We start from the raw sequence: 23,098 nt of genomic DNA, 5'->3' as shown, positions 1-23,098 counted from the left end.
TACTGCTCTTAATTTAATCACTTGGAACGTCTGTGGGATAAATTCCCCCATTAAATGCTCAAAAATCCATACTCATCTTAAACGTAAACGTGCAAATATTGCATTTTTACAGGAGACCCACCTCACGGATGGGGAGCACGATAAGTTAAGTAAACTATGGGGTGGGCAGGTATATTATGCTTCTGGAACTACTAAGTCAGCGGGAGTAGCCATATGGATTGCCTCACGGTTGCCCCTTCAGGTCCATTACACCATCAAAGATCCTTTGGGACGATATCTCCTTTTAGTAGCTGAGTTATATCAAACTAAGGTGATTTTGTGTAATATTTATGCGCCGAATAACTACAGTCCTAGTTTCTATCAGAAGGTTTATAGGCATCTTGTACCGCATGCAGCTGAGTGTTTACTGGTTGGTGGGGACTTTAATACCATTCGGGATGACCACTTGGATAGATCTTCTCCCGCGGGCTCCCAGGTGGGATTTGGGAAGGGCCCTTCCTTTTTAGAACAATTACTCCACCTGATTGATGTTTGGCGTCTGTTACATCCAGGGGAGAAGGATTTTACACACATATCACGGGCGCATGGCACCCTCTCTCGGATAGATTATTTTCTAGTCAGTACACACCTTTTGTCTCAGGTGGGGGAGGTGACCATTGGAGATATTATTATATCAGACCATGCCCCTGTGTCCCTGGCGTTGCAGATGGGACAGAGTCCCACTACCTCTTTTCAGTGGCGGTTCCCCTTCTATTTAGTGCAAGATGTCAAATTTCAGGAATACTTGCGAGATCGCTGGACTGATTATGCCACCATAAATGCTCAACACGCTGATAACCCAATATTGTTTTGGTATACCGCCAAGGCAGTACTGTGGGGCGAGATCATTTCTTATATGGCACACCGGAAAAAAGCTATTAACCATAGGATTCTGAATTTAACAGCCAAATTGCAGAGAGCCAAGGCCTCTTTAAATCGTGTGAACTCCCATGAGATGCGGGTACAATATTTCTCAATTCAGGGAGAATTAAATACACTTTTACATCAGAGGGCTCGGAAAAGTTTTTTGTACTATCAGTATAAGCTTTATCAGCATAGCAATAAAGCCGGGAAAATGCTGGCCAACCTGGTTCATTCAGTGCGGGGGACCCGTTATGTTCTGGCGTTGTGTTCCCCAGCGGGATGTGTCCTTACAGTCACAAAGGATATTTTGCGTAGGTTTCGGGACTTTTATAAAGATCTTTATACGTCAGAACATTGGGATCTGGAAGCTTGCACTAGCTTCTGCGAGAAGCTGAACCTCCCCCGCTTGACCAGCGAACAGCAGAATCGGTTAAATAGCCCAGTGACATTAGATGAAATACAATCGGTTATTCGGGGGGCTAAGGCTCTTAAGGCGCCGGGACCAGATGGATATGGGGCAGAATTTTATAAATGTTTAATAGACCTTGTGGGGGGCCCCTTGGTGCAGGTTGTTGCTGCCCTAGTGGATAGAGGGTCCTTTCCCGCCCATGCCAATATGGCTAATATTGTTCTGATACCTAAACCGGGGAGGGATACATTGGCCCCAGAATCTTATCGTCCCATTTCATTATTGAATTTTGACCAAAAGCTCATCGCTAAAGTGATGGCGGACCGTCTTTCTAATATCCTTCCAACCCTAGTAGGGAAGATCAGGTGGGCTTCGTACGTAAGCGATACGCACTGACTAACATACGTAAAGTCCTAACAGCCATGACTATGTGTCAGGCAGATGGGGGCCCCTTTCCTCGCTGTTAGTTTTGACGCTGAAAAGGCGTTTGATAGGGTGGAGTGGGGTTACCTTTTCTGGGTCTTAAAGCAGATGGGATTTGAGGGACTTTTTCTCAGTGTAGTGCGTCTTCTGTACCAAGACCCGGAAGCTACGGTGGTAGCAAATGGTTCCTCCTCGGAGGTTTTCTCCATTTCAAGAGGTACTAGACAAGGATGCCCGCTGTCTCCCCTCTTATTTGTTCTCCAACTCGAACCTCTGCTACAGAAAATACAGGTGGCCAAAACTGTTAAAGGGTTTAGACTCCAGTCCTCTACCTTTAAGTACGCTGCATTTGCCGATGACATTTTGGTTTTTCTGACTAACCCCCAAGAATCCCTTCCTCCCTTACTCAAGATTTTTTGGGCATATGGAATTTTTACAGGGTTTCGATTAAACCTAGATAAATCGGCGGCACTGCCATTCCCTGATACGTTAGAAACTGGGTGGGGAGAGGAATTTCCTTTACAATGGGCAGGACTCTCTTTTAAATATCTTGGCATTGTAATACCTAGGGACCTCTCCCATCTATATAAATTGAATGTTTTACCTTTATTAAAATCCACCCAGGATAAATTGGCTGCTTGGGCGGGGTTACCTCTCTCCTTGGGGGGTAGGGTTCACCTGTTTAAAATGATCATTCTGCCAAAGTGGTTATATTTGTTTCAGAATTTGCCCCTACACTTACGGACAGTGGAGCTTAAACAGTTAGATAGGGCCCAACGACGTTTCTATTGGAGGGGAGGGAAGTCTCATGTCCCGTTGGTGTGGTTGCGGGAGCGCTGGGGACGGGGAGGCTTGGGCGTACCGGACTTGGCCTTGTATAATTTGGCCAGTAATTTGAGATTGATTAGGGACTGGTTGTTAACCACTTCCACGGTTATCAATATTTCCGCGGATTTGGAACTGGCCGCATCTACATCTCTACACTTTGTATTGCAAGCCCCGGCTAATTCGATACCTACCTATCTGGGGCGGAATGTACTTATCAGTCCTATTCGGACTTCTTGGGTCCGACTCACACGCCTCATACACGCCCCACGCATTAGTGCATGGTTCTTACCAATTCGGGGGAATCCAGATTTCTCCCCAGGTACTCACACTGCAGCATTTCATGGCTGGCGTACAAGGGGTATTTCTTTGTTGGGGCATGTGTTTTCTCCTGAGGGTGCGCTTATATCTTTTGCTGAACTTGGGGAACTGTATGGTATTCCTAAAGCAGATGTTTTTCCCTACCTGCAGCTGAGACATTATGTGGCTTCACTTTCAACAGATGTCAGGCAACCCTCTCATTTCCATGCATTGGATTCCCTGTTTTCCTTTACCCGGGAACAGGTCCCTTCACTATCTCGATATTATACAAGGCTTAAGCAATTGACAGAAGTGGACACCTGTTCTATTCTAGTTCAGCGGTGGAATGGTGATGGGGTGTTTGTGATTAATGGATATATAATTAAAGCTGGATTCAGGCGGATATCCCAACTCTCGGTAAACTCATATTTTAGAGAAATACAATACAAATTTTTTCGGAGAAGTTATATATCGGCACAGGGGGCATTTCATTTAAGAATCACAACCTCCCCAGCCTGTGTTCGGTGTGGAAATCCGCGGGGCACTTTGTCTCACGCCTTTTGGGAGTGCCCATCGGTTCACTGTATGTGGGGCCGGCTGGTTCGTTATTTGGAGGGCTTGCTGGGAGTTACTATCCCGATGTCCCCCTTGTGGCTTCTTTTTGGTTGCATGTCTCCATTACGCATTCGAGGTTGGGGAACCCGCTTGCTTATCCAAAAGGCCTGTTTAGTGGGGAAGAAAGTGATTTTACTGCATTGGCGAGAAGTTTCTGCTCCTTCATATTGGACTTGGCGCAACTGCTTTCATCGAATGATGCTCCTGGATGCAGCGACTATGCGATTATCTCCACGGCACCGAAAGCATTTTCTGGATGTATGGGATGTGTATCTGCAATCTCTCTCACAGCATGTCCGAAGCTCGATTCTTAATGAGGGACTGTAACGTGAATTCTAAGGACTGAACTGTAAATCTATTACTGGTTTGTTTCTCCGCAGGTTGGTGGACTGGTGAGGGGTCTGGGCTCCCTTTGAGGAGTCTGGGTTCAATAGGGGGACTCGGGAGGGGGGAGGAAATTAGGGTGGGTATGTATGATGCTTCTATGGTAGTTTCTGTAACTTTTATAGGAAGGTGGTGAAGAGTAAGGCCACCTTCCGACTTGTGTTAATTTTGGTAAAATAATAAAAACCGTATTTTCAAAAAAAAAACCCCATCATGTGAGATGGATGTTGAGAGAAAGAGGGAGTACAGACAGCATGCTGACATGAGTGAGAGGTGGTAAATTAGGGGATGTAAATATTACTATGAGGGAATACTCTGCCTCTCTTCCACCCCCAAAAGTAAAATGAATGCCAGAAATTGCATTTGGAAGAACTGACATGAATCCAATAATATGCTGAACTTCGTGAAACTCTCAAAGTCAAACTCTCTAAGTCGCACAAATCATTAAAGACGCTGTAATTCAGTTATGACTTTCATACTAGGCGTTATCGTAAAGTGAGAACCACTGATTGAACACCACCTTATTTATAATCATCGGTCATAATTAACAAGCCATTGTGGGATAGTGACCAAAAATCTAGAAGTTACTAGGGATGTGAATCGTTTTCCATATCGTCTTAACGATAGAAATCGTGTGGCAGGGCAAGAAAATCGTCTTAGGCACGATTTTTTAGTTAAAAAATCGTTAAAAATCGTTTTTTCCGATTAGTGCGCACTAACTCGAGTTAGTGCGCACTAACTGGGAGTTAGTGCGCACTAACTGAAAATGATACAATTTGACACTTTTCAGGTCAGTTAAGGTCAGTTTAGGAATGAATATGTATTCCTATTGGCTGCCCTCTTATTTATTCATGTTACCAAGTTTCCTACTGACAGTATATGGGGGATGGGAAATGGAAACAGTTGGTAGCTTGACAAAACAAGTAATGTGATCAGTCAATGTGACTAGAACTTGTGCCCTAACCCTGATACCAGGGGTATTGTGATCTTCCTGCACACAGTGCCCTATCCCTATTAATACCAGGAGTGTTGTGATCTTCCTGCACACAGTGCCCTATCCCTAATACCAGGGGTGTTGTGATCTTCCTGCACACAGTGCCCTATTCCTGATACTGGGGGTGTTGTGATCTTCCTGCACACAGTGCCCTATTCCTGATACCGGGGGTGTTGTGATCTTCTTGCACACATCCCGGTATCAGGGATAGGGCACTGCATGCAGGAAGATCACAACACTCCTGGTATTAATAGGGATAGGGCACTGCATGCAGGAAGATCACAACACCCCTGGTATCAGGGATAGGGCACTGTGTGCAGGAAGATCACAATACCCCGGAGGAGTGAGGGTCAGGCAGCTCCCCCCTGTCTGTGAAGCCAGCCTCTCACTAGTAATGCAGGGAGGGAGCTGTCTCAGACTTCACCATCCTCCCCCCCCCCCCCTCACCCACACACCATTCACTAGCTGGGACATGGGGGAAGTCAGGAGTGAGGGTCAGGCAGCTCCCCCCTGTCTGTGAAGCCAGCCTCTCACTAGTAATGCAGGGAGGGAGCTGTCTCAGACTTCACCATCATCCCCCCCCCTCACCCACACACCATTCACTAGCTGGGACATGGGGGAAGTCAGGAGTGAGGGTCAGGCAGCTCCCCCCTGTCTGTGAAGCCAGCCTCTCACTAGTAATGCAGGGAGGGAGCTGTCTCAGACTGGTATCAGGGTTAGGGCACTGTGTGCAGGAAGATCACAACACTCCTGGTATTAATAGGGATAGGGCACTGTAAGAGATGACTGTAGTAGATTGAATAAAGATCTGATGTTTCTGCTCTCCTCACACCAAACAAAAACAACACACAAGCAGAGAAGCCCTTCTTACAAAGCTGAGCTAGTGAGTTAAGTAGGAGGAAAAGTAAACATACTGGTGCCAGTGTGGCTACTTAAAAAATACACTTACCAACAATCAATTACATATATTTGAACTGTGTACAGTTCCAGCCAGGACCACCTTTCTAAAATGCACAGTGATTGGCAAATTCAACATGCACTAGCATTTCAGGTGCCTGCTAACAAAAATAATAAACAAACAAGTTCTAGTCAGGTGAGTGCTGATCATTACATTACTTTTTTTGTCAAGCTTCCAACTGTTTCCATTTCACATCCCCCCAACCATATTGGTAACATCAATAGATAAGAGCACAGCCAGCCAATAGGAATACATACATACATATTCATTCCTAAGTGACCTTTACTGACCTGGGAAGTGTGAACACTTTGTTTCATTTTCTGTTGGTGTTCGTTAGTTTCCAGTTCCATTTCCCATCCCCCCAACCATCACCTCAGTGGTAACCTTGGTAACATCAATAGATAAGAGGGCAGCCAGCCAATAGGAACACATATTCATTCCTAACTGACCTTCAGTGACCTGGAAAGTGTTTATTTGTATCATTTTCAGTTAGTGCGCACTAAATCGAGTTAGTGCGCACTAACGGGGAGTTAGTGCGCACTAACTCGAGTTAGTACGCACTAACACGATTTAACGATTTTTAACGATAAATCGTTAGAATTTCTATTGTATCGTGTTCTATAACGATTTAAGACGATATAAACATTATCGGACGATAATTTTAATCGTTGAAAAACGATTCACATCCCTAGAAGTTACCTCATAATTTGATGTGAAATGGATGAACATTTAAGCTATGACTCTTACCTAGTTGCTTTGGGAAATGTAAATATTAATATGGGAAAAGGTTTGCAGATGGATGTGATTACCCAGGGAGTTGGGATGATGAGGAAAGGGGGCTGGAAGAGAAGCACATTTTTTTTCAAAGTAGCGGGGATGCAGCACTAGATAATGGAGCTAAAATTGCAAAAAATATAACAATTCATACATTGCCATTTATCTTGCTTCAAGCCTTATCCTCTTCTTATATAAATTGCAAAGCTTTTAAAATTCTTTTTACACTTTTAGACTGCTTACACTTTTAAGACTTTTACTAACAACCTCTTTTTGCAACTGTTACCATGTGTGCAATATATGTGAACTTATTTTTCATTTTTAGAGGGATAGGGCTGCAATATTCTCAGCACATTATGGCACTTGTCTAGTGAAAAGGAATATTAATTCCTTTCTAGTGCACAAGCATTTCAACTCACAATAATTCACACCTCTTACAATCATTCACAAGTATATCCTATTGGAACCTATTCTTTGAACATGCACTAACACCTATCATTCAGAAACATATACCACTAAGCCTAGGAAAAACCACATAGGACACCAAAGGGACTATGCACTAAAGGTGATAAGATATTTGTTATGCAGTATATACCTTTACTGAAAGATAAATGCCTCGCCCAATGTACTCACCATTTATGCTTATCAAGACATGGTAAATGGCATTATTGTGGCCGCAGTCACCTATGCAAATATGGAAATGGACATGCTAATGAAGAATAATGAACTGCTTAGGTATTCCATCCATCCCCACTTCCCCCAGACACACAAATGCACGATGCACACATTTATTAAGGTGGTATGCTATTATTTAATGAAAGAAAATTTAAGTCAGAAAAAACTTGACCCTTTGAAGGGAAATTGTGTAGATTGCATAATAGAGAAAATCCTACACCTCTTAGAAAAATGTGCTTCTTTGTACTTCTCTTTGTACTCCAGCTGCAGCAGCAGTGACAAAGTTTAGGAGTGAAAGAAAGGAGGTCATGAGAGAAAGAAAGAGCTCTACTGGAGTGAGACACTGGCTGAGTGAGTGGCTGAGAGTTAGGATACTCGGAGAGGCGCAAAGCTGCTTAAATGTTCACATTTATTATATTCTTTTTTACCGTTTAGTCAGTTTATATTTCCTTGTCATCATATTCAAATTCCGCAAAAGTGGAATAGGTACATATGTATAGAAGAAAAGTCCGTCGGAAATTTCCAAGACAGAAAAGGGAGTGAACTAAAGCAGCATCTTAAGAGTCTACAGCCTTCATGGATCTTGTTCAAAAGGTATTATGTTTTTAAAAGCTATTTTGTTATGGACTCGTTTGTTAGACTACTTTCCTTTTTGTCACTGTCTCTCTTTTGCTTGTGCCATGCACTAGGGATGTGAATCGTGTCCTCGATCGTCTTAACGATCGATTTCGGCTGGGAGGGGGAGGGAATCGTATTGTTGCCGTTTGGGGGGGTAAAATATCGTGAAAAATCGTTAAAAATCGTTAAAAATCGAAAAATCAAAAAATCAAAAAACCGGCACATTAAAACCCCCTAAAACCCACCCCGACCCTTTAAATTAAATCCCCCACCCTCCCGAACCCCCCCCCAAATAACTTAAATAACCTGCGGGTCCAGCGGCGGTCTGGAACGGCAGCGGTCCGGAACAGGCTCCTGCTCCTGAATCTTGTCGTCTTCAGCCGGCGCCATTTTCCAAAATGGCGCCGAAAAATGGCGGCGGCCATAGACGAAAAAGATTGGACGGCAGGAGGTCCTTCCGGACCTCCGCTGGACTTTTGGCAAGTCTCGTGGGGGTCAGGAGGCCCCCCACAAGCTGGCCAAAAGTTCCTGGAGGTCCAGCGGGGGTCAGGGAGCGATTTCCCGCCGCGAATCGTTTTCGTACGGAAAATGGCGCCGGCAGGAGATCGACTGCAGGAGGTCGTTCAGCGAGGCGCCGGAACCCTCGCTGAACGACCTCCTGCAGTCGATCTCCTGCCGGCGCCATTTTCCGTACGAAAACGATTCGCGGCGGGAAATCGCTCCCTGACCCCCGCTGGACCTCCAGGAACTTTTGGCCAGCTTGTGGGGGGCCTCCTGACCCCCACGAGACTTGCCAAAAGTCCAGCGGGGGTCCGGAAGGACCTCCTGCCGTCCAATCTTTTTTGTCTATGGCCGCCGCCATTTTTTCGGCGCCATTTTGGAAAATGGCGCCGGCTGAAGACGACAAGATTCAGGAGCAGGAGCCCGTTCCGGACCGCTGCCGTTCCGGACCGCCGCTGGACCCGCAGGTTATTTAAGTTATTGGGGGGGGGTTCGGGAGGGTGGGGGATTTAATTTAAAGGGTCGGGGGTGGGTTTTAGGGGGTTTTAGTGTGCCGGCTCACGATTCTAACGATTTATAACGATAAATCGTTAGAATCTGTATTGTATTGTGTTCCATAACGGTTTAAGACGATATTAAAATTATCGGACGATAATTTTAATCGTCCTAAAACGATTCACATCCCTACCATGCACTGATATCTGGATCTCACGTCTACTGACCACATAGACTTGGCTTCCTCCGCTAGTTCCCTTCTGCAGAGTGGGGCACAATCTTCTGCATGGCTTCGGCCTGATTGTAACAACATTAGACTAGTATCTAGGTTTCTAAAGAAAAAAAAAATCGTAATACAGTTCTGAGCTTTCTCAGTAGATCCTGTTGCAAATTCCTGCATCATTTCTGGCTTTCAAACAAAGTTTAAAAAAAAAAAAAGCAAAATATAGTCCTATGCTTTCTCTCAGCCATAACCACTGCAAGTCCTGGGCTTTCTCCCCAAAATAAGCCCAATTCAACTTTTAGAAGTCCTACCCGAGTCTCTTTCATTCAGTCAGTTAAATCTCCATTGACAAGCAAACCATGTGTTTGTTTCACCAATTCCCTTCATACTTTAACTTTGGAGAAATAACCGTGCTTTCCCCCCAGTCTCTCTCTGTTGCTTTTAAAAACACTTCAACTATATTCAATGTGAGATTGGAGTCCCCATCCACCCAACCCTCAGAAACGCTTCCCCTAGGGCTCCATTCCCCAGTGCTAGCTCTAAGGGGCGAATTTTAAGAGCCCTGCTCGCCTAAATCCGCCCAAATCCGGGCGGATTTAGGCGAGCAGGGCCCTGCGCGCCGGTAAGTCTATTTTACATAGGCCTACCGGCGCGCGCAGAGCCCCGGGACTCGCGTAAGTCCCGGGGTTTTCGGAGGGGGCGTGTCGTGGGGCGGGCCCGAACCGCGTGGCGTTTTCGGGGCGTGTCGGGAGTGTTCCGGGGGCGGGCCCGGGGGCGTGGCTACGGCCCGGGACGGTCCGGGGGCGTGGCCGCGCCCTCCGTACCCACCCCCAGGTCGCGGCCCGGCGCGCAAGAGGCCCGCTGGCGCGCGGGGATTTTCGTCTCCCTCCGGGAGGCGTAAATCCCCCAACAAAGGTAAGGGGGGGGGTTTAGACAGGGCCGGGCGGGTGGATTAGGTAGAGGAAGGGAGGGGAAGGTGAGGGGAGGGCGTTAGAGGATTCCCTCCGAGGCCGCTCCGATTTCGGAGCGGCCTCGGAGGGAACGGGGGTAGGCTGCGCGGCTCGGCGCGCGCCGGCTATACAAAATCGATAGCCTTGCGCGCGCCGATCCAGGTTTTTAGCAGATACGCGCGGCTCCGCGCGTATCTACTAAAATCCAGCGTACTTTTGTTTGCGCCTGGAGCGCAAACAAAAGTAGGCCTATTCGCGGAGTATGAAAATCCGCCCCTAAGCCTCCTGGGAGTTGTACTTTTCACTACTCCTATCTTTATTTTCACTCTAGGGTTTTCTAGTTTTGTGAAGCCTGTCTTTACCTCCTTCCTTTTAGGATCACTCCCTCCAGGTTTTGAATGACACATACTTCATCACCCTTTTAAATGGACAAAAATTATTTTATCACCCTTATTTTCCACAGCTTTTGCTAAAGATTATAGTAGAAAAGTGTGACTTTTCCTAACTTTTCCCAGAGTTTGTCACTGATTCAAGCCAAGACATACTGTACAATTTACTCCAAAAGTTGATAGAAGACTTGGAGAATCATAAGGTTGCTTGAAATACAAGAACCTGGATCTGAAGCTGCTAGGAATGGAAACTATCCTTAAGTTACAGACATTTTAAAATCATTTCAAATGAGATTGACAAAATAAACTATCTATAGGGAAAGTAACATGATTCATGCTCAAGTGATTTCTAATTTAGCCCTGAGTATGGTTTACCGGTACTTTTCAAAAGTTTCTGATTATCACAGTCTAACTAAAATCAATTTTCTAAGAAATAGTTAGTAGATGATATTTTTCATAACTTGGAGCCTGCAGAGTCAGCAGGGTGTGCGCCTGTTTTACAGATGCAATTTCAATTTATGCACTGCGTGAAATGAGACATTGCTGGGACTTATTTTTGTATCTCAAAGCACTAGTCAATCTTCCTTTCCAAACGGATAGACTGAGAAAATGGCAAAGATCTAGACCTACTGTGTGTGCATTATTTCAACACTACATCAGAAAAGTTATTCAACTCTAATGGTCAGATTTAAGTTTTGGCAAGTATAGTCCAAAAATATTAAAATAATATGCAAGTCTAAACTTTATACCATATAAAGTGAATAAAGCCCCCAGCGGTTGTAAGAATATGTTGAAAAGCACAGAAGACAGCACCAAGCTCTGAGGCACTTCTGAAGAAAGGGGTCTTGAGGTAGACCAACCATCACCAATTCTCATCTGTTGGGTACGATTACACAGAAAAGATGCAAACCAACTTAAAATGCCCTCTCCTACCCTAATCTGGCACAATCAAATCTTTAACAAGCCATGATTCACTGTATTGAAAGTGGCCAATATATCTAACAGGATTTATGTGATTGCACCCCAAAATCTAATTTGCATAATAAGAAACCAAACAGAGACCAAGAGGATTTCTGTGCTGTGCTTCTGGGAGAAACTACATTGATAGGGGTCCAGGATATTAGGGGTGTGCATTCGTTTTGAACGCATATGTAAAATGCAACTTATATTTTTAAAAGAGAAAAAAAAGGTTTGAGGAGAAACGCATCGCGAGTTCCAACGTATTCAACATAGCTATGTTGAATACGTTGAACCTAAATAAACACTTAAACCCCCCACCCTCCTGACCCCCCCAAGACTTACCAAAACTCCCTGGTGGTCCAGCGGGGAGTCAGGAAGCCATCCCTGCATTCCTTTGCGAGGAGCACGTGACGTCGGCGTCACATGCTCCTCTGCACCTCCGCTCCCGGACCCCCGTTGGACCCAACCGGAACATTTGGCCAGCTTGGGGGGTGTCAGGAGGCCCCCCCAAGCTGGCCAAAAGTTCCGGTTGGGTCCAACGGGGGTCCCGGAGCGAACTCCTGCCACATGGACCTACCTGTCACGTGGTAGGAGCACAAGATGGTGCCGGTGACCATGTGACAGGGGCTGACCAATGGCACGGCAGCCCCTGTGACACAGGCTATCGGTGCCATGAGGAAATTGCAGACGAGTGCAGGGATGGCATCCTAACTCCCCGCTGGACCACCAGGGAGTTTTGGTAAGTCTTGGGGGGGGGGGGGGGGGATTAAGGAGGGTGAGGGGTTTAAATTTTTATTTAGGGAACCGGTGAACATATGGACAGACCCTCAACTTATGGAATTCTCCATATGCCCATATTGAACGAAATCGACACCCCACGAAAACTTATCAACGAGTCAACGAAAACTTTTTGCCTGCACATCCCTACAGGATATTATATTCCTGCATAAAATCAACTAATTGCACCAAGACACGCCCTCTCAAGCAGCTTCCTCAAAGAGAGATTAGAAATTTCCTACATATTCCCCAACAAGCTTTACCTCCACTTACTCAGATTTATTATATTCCCTCTTGGAAAATTAGTACAGAGAGAGAATAAGGTTTTCAGGTAATTTTACCGTTAAATCTTACCGAGATTTTGGAATCCACTAATTTGGAAATGGCCTAACCAGCCACTTTGATAATTTCCTTCTTGTTAAATTCAGACAAAGGGTGGGTCCAAAAATATTTTTTAGAAATATTAAAGAAAAATGTTGTCAACTAAATGTAAGAATATTTCCAGATGTTACCAAAGACACTCAAAATAGAAGGAAAGAATTTCTCAATTCAAGACCCAAACGTTTGCAAATGGGTGGCTTATTTAAATTAAGGTACCCTTGCAAATGTTGTATAGTCTATCAGAAAGTTAAATATAATTTCTTTCAGCCGTCTCACTTAATTAAGTTTATCACAGATAGAGATGTTGAGTGGAATTCAGCAGCAGTGACTCCCTAGAAATATAACCAGAAATGCTCTCTAAATGGTAAAAAAGACTCTTTAGATAAGACTGTATTTTTTTTTATAAATAATGATTATGCAATTAAGCCTTTATAATGTTTGATAGAATTCCTCCCAAGTTGAGAACTTAGAAATTAAATATGGTTTTGACAAGTTGTTTCTTCTTAGTAATATTAAAGAGCAGTGGACTATGAACCAGGAGACCAGGGTTCGAGTCCCGCTGTCACTCCTTGTGACATTGGGCAAGTCACTTTACCCTCCATTGCCTCAGGTACAAAAACTTAGATTGTAAGCCCTCTGGGGATAGAGAAATACCTACAGTACCTGAATGTAAACTGGTGTGATATCTCAATTAAGATTGAATGTCGGTATATAAAAAAATAATAAATAAATAATATGATTTTCTGTAATAATTGGAATGTGGCCATGTATGTCTTGTATCAAGGTTTCTTGATTGTAATGTAAAAATTCGAGAGAGAAAAAAAAAAGAAATTACCTACATCACAGCCAGCCAGCTGTAGACAAAGAAACTTTTCAGGACAGGTCAAACTAAAACTCTTTAAAATATCAGGAAGTAAGCCTTCATAAAAAGTAGCATTTATGAGCTTTGCAAAAATAAGTTTGAGTCCTTGAAGGACCCAAAAAGACCCCAAATTTGGTCTTACCTGAGAAATCCACTCAACTTCAGCAGATGTAACAGTATGAAATTCAAGCCAAAGTACTGGATAAGACGTCAGTTTAGGTGAGGAACTATTTTCAACATATAATGTAAATTGGTGATCTTGGAAGCATAATGCTGAGCAAAGTCCTTACTTTTTTATCTCACAAGATGGACTGTTTGACCTAGGTTTCTCTAATGAGCTTTTCACAATCCCAAACAGCTCTTGAGGCTAATTAAGGGAATCTTGCATACCTAAATCATAAAAGACTTTCTAGCTGACTTTAAAAGGCTTAAGGCTGCTGAAAGATCTGTTCAATAGATCCCTGGAAATGAGAATGGTGCCACATAACTAGAAAAGAGCTGTGGTAGTCCCGCATCACAAGAGTGGTAGCAGGGAAAAGGTTGGAAAGTAAGTACAGGCCAGTTAGTCTCACCTCAGTAATGGGAAAATTAATGGAGACACAAATACAAACTGGTGGGTTTGCTGGACCCAAGGCAGCATGGATTCACCAGGGGAAGGTCCTGTCAGATAAATCTAATTGACATTTTTTTTGATTGAGTGAACAGAGATTTGGATCAAGGAGGAACACTCAATGTGATTCACTTGTATTTCAGCAAAGCTTTTGACATGGTCCCGCATAGGCAGCTTGTGAATAAATTGAGAAGTTTGGGACTTGATGCCAAGGTGGTGGAGTGGCTTACAAACTGGTTGACTGATAGGAGACAGTGTGTAAGGGTAAATAGAACCTACTCTGAAGAGGGAATGGTGTTAAATGGAGTGCGACAGTGATTGGTATTAGGACCGGTTCTGTTCAATATCTTTGTTGAGGACATTACAGAAGGATTAGAAGGTAAAGTCTGTATTTGCAGATTATACTAAGATCTGCAACAGAGTGGATATGCTTGAAAGAGTAGAGAGAATGAAAAGTGATTTTAAGAGAGCCTGAAGAGTGGTCAAAGACTTGGCAGATGAGATTTAATGCCAAGAAGTGCAGAGTCGTACATCTGGGGTGTAGTAATCCAAAAGAGCTGTATGTAATGGAGGGTAAAAGACTAATGTGCATGGACAGGGAGAGGGACCTAGGAGTTATAGTGTCTGGTGATCTGAAGACGGCAAAACAATGTGACAAGACAATAGCTAAAGCTAGAAAAATGCTGGGCTGCATAGAGAGAGGAATAACCAATAAGAAAAAGGAGGTGATAATGCCCTTGTAAAGGTCCTTGTTGAGGTCTCACCTGGAATACTGTGTTCAGTTCTGGAGACCATATCTCAATAAGGATAGAGACTGGACGGAGGCAGTCCAGAGAAGGGTGACCAAAATGGTGTGGGGGTCTGTATCGGAAGACTTATGAGGAGCTGCTAAAGGATCTGAATATGTATACCCTGGAAGAGAGAAGGTGTAGGGGAGACATTATACAGACCTTCAGATATATGAGAAGTTTTAATGATGCACGATTGTCAAACTTTTTCAGTTGGAAAGCAAACAATAGAACCAGGTGTCATGATATGAAACTCCAGGGAGGACAATTCGGAACTAACAACAGGAAATATTTCTTCATGGAGGGGAGTGGTGGATTCCCTGCCAGAAGAAGTGGTAAAGATGAAAACAGTAAATGAATTAAAAAAGGCAAGGATAAACACTATGGATCCCTAAAGGTTGGAGGTGGAAAGAAAAAGGAGCAGCAGCTACTATTCTTAACAGAAAGCATGATTTTGATGCAACTGTGCTATCGCTCTCCACTTTGACAGTGTGTGTGGGGGTAGGGGTGTTGAAAAAAAAAAGGGGGGATTGGATTCAGCAGATAATCAATACTAGGCCCTGATTTTTACAGTCTGGGGTACTCAGGGGCGATTCTATAATGAGGCAGGGTAAATCGGCTGCTTCAAGCAACAGAATTTTGGAGCAGCAAAAAGTGTCCCTTCAAAATTCTACCCAGCCCCCACCTCACCCTGCCTCTTCCCCCCCCGCCCCATCATGCCAAACCCTCCCAATCTCCCCAAGACTCTCAAAAACCTCTGGTGGTCCAGCGGAGGGCCTGGGAACAATCTGCTGCTCCCAGGCCATCTGCTGCCACTAACCAATGCCAATGCAGTCTAGTTTCGCCTTACATTTATCTTAACCAACATCATAGTGGAGGTATTTAGGAGTGAGAATGAGAATCTAAATAGGAACTTATCTTTTAAATATTCTAAAATATCCTAATAAGGCTTTGCCAGCTATATCTAAAATCTATTATTTGCCTCAGTCTTCTTCTGCAGAAGAAATCACCTCACAGAAAGTTAATCAACCAGATATGAATCTGAATTTGTCTGATCTTTTGGAGAAATCTTTTGAGATGGACATAAAAACAAGATCAACTTTACTAATCCAATTTGCTTTTGTTACGGAAAGAGATGCTGTTTTGAGATCTTATTTTCGATTTCAAAAGCTGAATTTCTATGGTTATCCGATTCAAATCTTTCCGGACATTGCAAGGAGAACTCAATTAAGAAGAAGAAAGTTTATTGCAATAGGAGGGGAGGTAAATGCTAGAGGGGCAAAATTCATATTATGATTTCCCTGTTGATGTATGATTTTGTTTAAAGATTCCAAATATGTATTTAATGACCCTGAACAATTACGTTCCTATTTAGATTCTCATTCTCACTCCTAAATACCTCCACTATGATGTTGGTTAAGATAAATGTAAGGCGTAACTAGACTGCATTGGCATTGTTATATATTTTGTTTATTGCCCTGGATTTAACTGCTCCGTCTACATCTTCGTTCCCCCATGTTTTCCTTTATAAATGGTCAGTATGGATATAGATCAGAAATTTTCCATGTGACCTATATATAATTGTAATTGGTCTTCTTATTCTATTTTCTAATTCTGAACTATTACATATTGTAAATGTATTTCCTTTAATATGTTTAAAAATTTAATAAAAATAAAATAAAAAACATGGTAGATATGGTTTGGGTTTGGTTGGTTGCCATAATGTTTGTGATTGATTTTGACTTTATTGTACTGCTGCTGTATCTCTCTGACTTATGTGCCAGTTGTGTGATATGTTATTGTCAAAACAGATTTTGAAAAAAAAAAAAAAGAAAAGAAGAAAACATTAATGGCATTGTATCACATGAACAACCAACAAAGCCCATCAGTTCTTGAGGCTATTTCATTGTTACTGAAGACATAAAATTCCATATTTATGGAAAGCAGGGAATAATATCCTGGCAGGTTCATGTACATCATACCTGATTTTATTTCAAGGGATACAATTGTACTCTGCATACTTTCTACTTGCTAACCCATATAATCATAAAAACATCTCATATACTGATAAAAATTGGAGAATCTAAGGGCAAGGCATTTTCAGTACTTTAACCAACACTAACTCTGCTTATCTCCTTTTACCTACTGTGATTTAACAATCCAAAAAACTTTTTATCAGGCACATATTATACTCATGGCCATAGATAATACTGTAACTCAAAAGCTATTTATTTCCACTTGCGTTTGACCATGAAGTGTCATCTTAGATTCAGATTTAGTGTATCATCATAGTGGCACTGTTTTCTATATAATCTGTATTTTATTGTTGTTTTTATTCTTGTTTGATTTGTTTGCTAAGCATTTTTATATGTATGTATGTTCTCTGTACTGCACCTTTAGTGATGTGTGCGGACTAGAAGTTTTTTAAATATAATAAATAAAAAAATAAATATATACCAAGCAAAGAAAAATGTTTTACTTTCAACTATACATCTCTAGCATTTCTCATGAAAACTGCTGTCACGCTGTAAAATTCATGGACTAATTTACAAACATCACTAGAGACTATAGAACTTGACAGAAAATACTTAACCAATAATTCTGTTTTTCATTATTGTGTTTTGTTCATATTTTAAACAATTTTGAATTCGTTTTTACAATGACAGTATAGAAATCTAAATGTTTTTATTTGATTTATATTCTTCCTTTCAGGCATTTCAAAGTGTATTACGTTCAGGTACTGTATATATTTCCCTATCCCCAGAGGGCTCACTATCTATGGGCCTCATTTTCTAAAGTATCGCAGGCCTGCGATACTTTAGAAGATGAGGGGCGGGGGGCTGAAACGGGGGGTGGGCCTGCGCTAGACGGCAGCGATCGCACTGTCGCGGTATGATCGCTGCCGGTTTTGCACCAAATAGCGCCACTATAGGAGGTGTAGCTATTGGGAAAGAAATAGGCAGCAAAAAGGCACTTACCTTTTCGCTATCTGCGGCGTCGGCGCAGAGTCGGCCCCGGTGACGCCCCGACTCCTCCTCTTCCAGGACCGACTCCGCCCCCATCCTGGTATCACGTGCGAGCGGCTTGGAAAATGAGGCCCTATGTTTGTACCTCAGGTAATGGAGGATGAAGTGACTTGCCCAAGGTCATAAGGTGCAGCAGTGGGATCTGAACCCTGGCTTATAGGCTACTGCTTCATTCCAAAATAAATGAATTGTTTAATTATTCTAGTGGCCCATCCACCTGCTTTCTGGTGGCATAATGAACTTCTGGAGTTCTGATGCTTTCTTCCTCCTATAGACAAGGTAAAGAAAAAAAAAACCCATATTAAATCCCGAGGGCAAATTTCAAACATCATTTGCATAGGTCAATGCATAGGTCAGCATAAACAAGCTATCTGAAAATTGCACACTCTCCCTGAGGGAAAATGTGCATTCATTGTTCCACAATGAACATCCTTTTACCTGTATTTGGCAGAGACATTCCTGGGGCGGGTTTAAGATGGGCCATGTGGCAATACATTTTCAAAACTAAGCTCATTATTTGGAAGGGAAAAAGTATCCACCAAAAACGTAGGTGGATAATCTACTGGTACTTTTTCCCTCTGCAATACTCAAAGCCATGGATTTTGTAAATACTTGTGGTATTCTGAAAATTATCCTGTAATGATTACAATATGGCCACTGGCTATAGTAAGTCCAAATCAGAGGCAAAGGTCAGTAAGTGCACAGTGTCAAATACATGGGTAGTTTTGTACCCACATGCCTTTAGCCACAAAAGTACATGTATACTTCTCTCCATGCTATTCTGAGGAGAAATTATGTGCAAATAATGGAAAATTCAATTAATTTTATTTTTCTGTTTGCATCTATTACCAGCCTTTTTGAATAAGAAAAGTCACCCAAGGCATGGTAGAACATATTAAAATAGTAGCATTTAGTCAGCGATAATTAGCAGCTTAACAATTCGAAAGTGCATAGTAAAAACTGCATTTAAAATAAATTAACAAAAATGACTAAATGCAAGGAATATCTCCACAAATGGTGTTGACTAAACTTTGAAGGAACAAACAACATCTCAGCAAAGCAATAGGATTGGAGCAACATGTTCAAGACACCCAGGATGCTGCCAGTCAGTTTATGGTACTCAATTTGACTAATGCACTTCTCGGATCAAGTTATAGCTGTTTTCTAGTATGGATGCAGTTAGGGGTTTGGCATTAAAGGCCTGGCAGATGAGCCTAGCTTTATGAAGCGGGAGTAGTCGGGGCATAGGACAGCGTTCCCGAGGATAGGTGCTGTTCCGAAGAAAGCTTGTCTGTCTGCATCTTTTCTTTTGATGTCTTTTATCGATGGAATTTTCTCTCGACTCAAAAAAGCATCAGAAATGCTTTTAAACAGCAGCTAAATATAACCTCTTTATGAAACTATGTGGTTATATTTAAAAGGGGTATGAAGCCCCAAGAATTTTGTTTCACTTTTTTTCCATTTATTGGTGGGGAGGGGGAGGTGGGTTTGTATTTGTTAAATGCTTTTCAGTTTGGGTCACTTGCAAAACCAAAACAGACATTTAAAGTAAAAAAAAACAAAACAAAACATGAAATGGGACCTCCACAAACCCCTCTGAATTTTCTTCTGTTCTCCCATAAAATAGTTGTCAGGGCTGGGGACTTCCTTGGCACCTCCACTTGCTCCTTCAATTGGGATCCTATTAGTGAAACTGGCAGGATGGATACCCACTCACTTCCTGCCCCTCATATAGGAGTAGATTTTCAAAGGGTTATGCGCGTAACCCCCGAAACCTACCCCGTGCGCGCCGAGCCTATTTTGCATAGGCTCAGCGGAGCGCGCAAGCCCCAGGACGCGCGTATGTCCCGGGACTTTCCAAAATGGGCAGCTGGTCAGGCGTAACTCCTGAGAAAAAGGTAGGGGGGGGGTTTAGTTAGGGGAAGGGAGGGAAAAGGTTGGGGGGGGGGGGGATCGCAAAAAGTTCCCTCCAAGGCCGCTTCGATTTCAGAGCGGCCTTGGATGGAACGGGGAAAGCCATCGGGGCTCCCCTTTGGCTCGGCGCGTGCAAGGTGCACAAGTGTGCACCCCATGTGTGCGCCAACCCCGGATTTTATAACATGTGCGCGGTAGCGCGAGCATGTTATAAAATCGGGTGTACATTTGTGCATGTAACATTTAAAATCGGTCCCATAATGTTTCAAAATGGTGCTGATTGTCCCTGAGACTGATATCACATTGACATCAAAATGGTGCAGATCTCAGGGCTGGCTGGTGCCTTAAGTTTGTATGGCCATACAACAAAATGGCTCTGGCTGTCTCTTAGACCAGCACCACTTTGAAATCACTATGGTGTTGATCTCAGAACTGATTGTCATTTTTGAAGGGATGTCTGAGGACATTCCCCTACCTTTTCACTAATAGGACCCCCACAAAAGTTTTAAGTGGAGCCTGGTTGTGACCTCTGACCCCTTTTTTCAGAGAGGTCTGGCATGGATTTTTTTTTTGGGGGGGAGGGGAGAAATCTAGGCTGTCCTAGGCCCTGGCAGGTTTTCTGGGGCAGCCTTAGGAGTAACTTGCACTGGCAGAGTGTTTTATTTTCAGCGTTATTTACAAAATGAAGCAAAAGAAAACCAACAATTTTTTTTTCATTCCATTTTGAAAGAAACCCATACTAAATTCAGGAAAATGCTAAAGATGTGGCTCTTCCACCAGGCATTTCCAGACTAACTCCACATACCGCTCTCACCCTCTTCTCCTGCTTCTCTGTTATCTTTGACTTGCTCCAAGTAATTTGCATCATGTAAATATGTTACCTCTCGAGTTATTGTTACTTCTCTAGTTCAATTTTCAGGCTCCCCCTAGAGCTTCCTGCCGTCGAGTTTCTACTGTTGTCCCTCTCCCACCCCTGTTCATTGTATTTTCCACCGATATGATGTGCATTCTAATGTCGGTATAGAAAAGCTGTTAAATAAAAATAAATAAACAATTTACACTTTACAATTTACAATTTACATCCTGAAATGAAATGGTTTAATAATTCACTGCAATTTCAAACTTCTATTAAACCTACCAGAAATCAATACCTCGCCACATTACAGACCCCCTCACCCAAAATATATAACCATGCCTCCACCAAAGCACGAGCGCTTTCCTTTGCTGGCCCATTGTTATGGAATACCTTGCCCACTGAACTGCGCCTTGAGCCATCTCCCAAAACTTTCAAGCAAAAACTCAAGACATGGTTATTTACACATGCCTATACCTGAAATATATATGTCTTTCTTCCCCTTTTTATGCCCTGCCTTATTTACCCAACACCCCCTTTCTCTACACTATCTCTAATTTCCCCTTTTTTTATGTCCTTACTGTAAATACCATTCCATACTTTTGCTCTTAATTGCACCTGAAGCGCTTTCTCCCCTCTCTTATCACTCCTAATTATAACTCCATCTCCTCCTAACCTGTCCCTAACCTCATACCTAATTTCCTAAAATCCCTTTACTTTCCAGCTCTGTTTAACTCAGCTCAGTTAATCCTAAATGATAGTTCTGTTTTAAAAGATTCTACTTGTTTTATGTTCAAATATATATATTCTTACTTTTGTTAAATGTATAATGCTTATTTAATCCTGTTAAATGTATAACGCTCCGGCGTAAGTTCCTGTTCATTGTACACCGACGTGATATCTTTGATGAGCGGCGGTATATAAAAAACTATAAATAAATAAATAAATAATAAATAAAATAGTCAATCTTATATTCTCATCAACCCAAGAGAGTTGAGTACAAAGGAGGAAGATGACAAAAAAGTGTTTTGGATTAGGAGTAACATCCTACAAATAGTCAAGCGACCACAGATGGCAGCTGGGATATATCCTTGGCGGTATTGACAGTAATAACTGTGCAGACTAACTGGACCAGTTGATATCTTTGTTTTCTGCCAACATCTACAGTGTCCAAAATAGTAATTAGCAAACACCATTTACTGACCTGCCTAATTAGGCGGTTTGAATGATATTATGATGGATTCTGTTTGGCAGTGACAATTCTTGTGCAGATGTTGCCATACATATAACAAGAGACTGGAAAAAAAAACCTTATGGAAGACATACCACTAACAAAGAAATAAATCAAGTTCTCATTGATTAGTTAATAACACTCATTAAACATAAAAATAATATTTAAAGATTTTTCTGGTGAAGTATGCATGTTCAATTTCATACTTGCAGAGTTTCCAAGGGGAAGTACTTTATGTATTACTAGTATTTTGTTTCATTGTCTAAAGAAATATGCACATGATCATAGCTTTCTTTTTTTTCAAGGGCTTCATTTGCTTTGCTTGTGATGATGCCTCAGTATTGAAAAAGGAATATGGTTTTTAAATATTTTCAAATATCATTTGAAAAATTATACACAATTTGCTGCCAATTTCCTAAAGGCCATTGAAAGCTGATAGCCTGTTCTTTGGACATGCAAATATTGATAATAATTATCTTTTGCAGTCAAGTATTACAACCAAATATATCCATGTCTAGTTATTTTGCCTCTCAGCAGCATCTATGCAGCAGACAATGGTTGTAGAGTCTTGTTTTTGCATGGAACTTTCCTTCACACTCTGGACACTGCAAGTTGGCAGGAAGTTAAGATCGATAATTGTTAAGTTTCCTCAAAGTTCTTTTTCCCTTTGGCCTCTTGAATTCAAATTCACAGTAGATATATATTTTATACTACAGTTTTTCTCTTATTAGCTTGTATAAATTTTCTATGGGCTAGTTCAGAGTACAACAGCTTTTTTGACTGATCCATCTTAATTGCACCTTCATGAACTGTGCTTCATCATCTGGAAGTTTGAATCTTGCCAATATTTTAGTATCAGGGATCTTATCTCGACAATAACATTTCCTAATTTTCCTAAGACAATATAGATGGAAATGATTAAACTTTTATATGTGGTGTGCAAGTTATACAAGTTTCACTGACTTACAGTAAAGAAATTAAAACTTTAAGACCGAATTTTAAAAGGCCTGCGTGCGTAAAATCCAGGGGATATGCACGTGGCCAGGCTAAGCGCGCACCGAGCACATTTTAGAAACGGCCCGGCTATGCACGTATCTCCTGGTATGCGCAGACGTGCCGGGCCATCAAAAAGGGGCAGGCAGGGTCTGTGCGGGGCAGGGGCCGACGGGACAGAGGCCATTAGGACCTATCCTGGGGAAGAGCATGCCAGCAGCTGGTTAGCGCGCCAAAGTTACTTATGCTTGGAAGGAGCAGTAAGTA

This window comes from Rhinatrema bivittatum, chromosome 3 (genome assembly GCF_901001135.1).
Source record: "Rhinatrema bivittatum chromosome 3, aRhiBiv1.1, whole genome shotgun sequence".
NCBI lineage: Eukaryota > Metazoa > Chordata > Amphibia > Gymnophiona > Rhinatrematidae > Rhinatrema > Rhinatrema bivittatum.
The sequence above is the reverse complement of the archived record's forward strand: the minus strand, read 5'-3'. Positions refer to the sequence as shown.